Here is a 2,183-nt window from a genome sequence, read left to right as displayed (position 1 = left end):
ACGCATTCCATTAAGCTCTGTCCACTGGTGTGGACAACAACCAGCAGGAAAGCAATGAATTTCCACAGCTGAAAAAATAGGAATGCGTGGAAACTGACTTGCCAAATGCACACACAGAAAAACTGGATCTGAATGACCCCTTTGCAATATACAGTCCATGTTTTGAAGCTTTCTGTATAGAGTTTCCTGGCAGAGAACTCATAATTTGAGCATGCCTATATGCAGTACAGAGCTTAAATTGCCTTTGGATCTTTCTCACCTGATTGATTTAAATGCAGAAGAGAATGTAGAGAAAGGAATTTGTTAAGCAAATAAGCATTTTGGCCTGTATAGATTTTACATTTGCACTGCATATCTATTGAAAGAATGACAGGCTTTGGGTTGTATCCAATGATTTTTATAGGTCATGCTGGAAGTCCTCTCCACTGTGCTCTTTAGCAACAATGTTTTCCTCTTCTCCCACACCCACCCATTTGTTCTATTCAGTATCCAGCTCAAGGAACTGTTCTGTGAAACCTGAAAAAGTTGGTGGAAGGAGTGCAGCAATAAATGCAAAGAAACATAAAGAGAAACACTCCCAACATGGACACATAATTTCTGTCCAATACATTTTACTACAAAAGCAGAGGGAAATGGCCAATTTTTCTACTGCACCATAAATAACAAACCATGTGGCATGTGGCAAGTCTACAAAACTATGCACAATTGCCTATAAGTCAGCTCCATTGAACTCAGGGGTTCTGACTGCATGGTCCAACTTATGAAATATACAGAGCTTTAAGAAAAGCCAGCTGAAATACAACCTTTAGCTTTTAGTTAGAAATGCAGACAAATCTTGCAAAGAAGAGTTACTATTTTAACTGCAAGCGTGAAGGAGGACCCCATCAAAGAAATGGAAAGAAGTATCCAGTCTCTGCTTAATTCTTTCCCCCTTCTCTGACTTCCTCTATACTGATTTCTACACACATCAAAACTTGAAATCCTCCTTATCAGTTTCGAGAACAAGGTGGGTCCTTCAATTACCCTGATGTTTCAGCAGATGCCATCACCAGCCCTGCTCTCAGGAAAGTCCAGAGCTGCACTGGTCCATAATTGCCCTCCACTACTCTGTAGGTCTTAATTATCACAATTCCATGGAATACATTATGTATATGAAAAAAAAATCATACTACAACAATTCCTTATACATGTTTGTTCAAGAGTTCAGTACATAAGGGACATAACAGGTTTGAGGTGGATTAATATTCATTTAGTACTCTACCTGTCCTGAAATACTAAGAAAACACAGGTGCTCTCATGAAGTTTGTCATAGTCTAGCAATCCAGACAATGTTCCTTTTGAAAATAGCTCTCCTGATAAATTTTGGGTGGTGTATCTGAAATCACAAGAGACTAATTCACCAGTGATAGGTCTCATAGGCATTGCTGTCTTCAGATCAGATTGAAGTAGAGGTGATAAGGGTGCTGTAATGAAAGAAATAAAAAAGGGGGAAACCTGTTTCTATCTATATCTTTCCTCTCTCTCTCTCGAGGATAGGAATGAGCCAGAGGTGGAAAAATCGATAGAAAATAATAGCTTTCAGGACGTTGTTCTTCTGTGTATGTAGCATCCTAGAGACTAAATGGGCTTTTGTGGATATCCAGGCAATTTCCCTCACCCCAATGGAGCTGTCATCACCCTAATGTAATTTAAAGCAAACTTTTAATCAAGAAGGGCAGAGTAGGCTATGGGTGCTTCTACACAGCTAAAATTAATGGACCCGGGATGGGAAGATTTTACAGATTTAAAGCAGAGGTCACAGTCCTATAACCTGCTTCAACCATCAGGAATGATCAGCACAGGAAGAAGCACATCACTGCATTTGCACTACTGTCTTTGGCTAAATAAACTATCCCTTCATAGTCCAGGAGTAGCCAACATGGTGCCTTCCAAATGTTTCAGGATTAAAACTAGCCAACATGGCCAATGGTCAATGATTCAATGATCAGAGATTATCCAACAATACCCAGAGGGCAGCACAATGACTATCTCTGTTGTCACCTCACATAACAGGGTGATGACAACCCATGGTTTACCATTTTTTAGGCCACAGGACATACACTGGGCAAATTTTACCTAAGGTATGCACGACCCAAGCTATATTAGCAGAATCTCTTCCCTCCTAGCTGTACATCTCCCCTTGT

The sequence above is a fragment of the Podarcis cretensis genome (assembly GCF_951804945.1).
Source record: "Podarcis cretensis genome assembly, chromosome: 9".
NCBI classification, from domain to species: Eukaryota; Metazoa; Chordata; class Lepidosauria; order Squamata; family Lacertidae; genus Podarcis; species Podarcis cretensis.
This window is presented reverse-complemented; position numbering follows the sequence as displayed.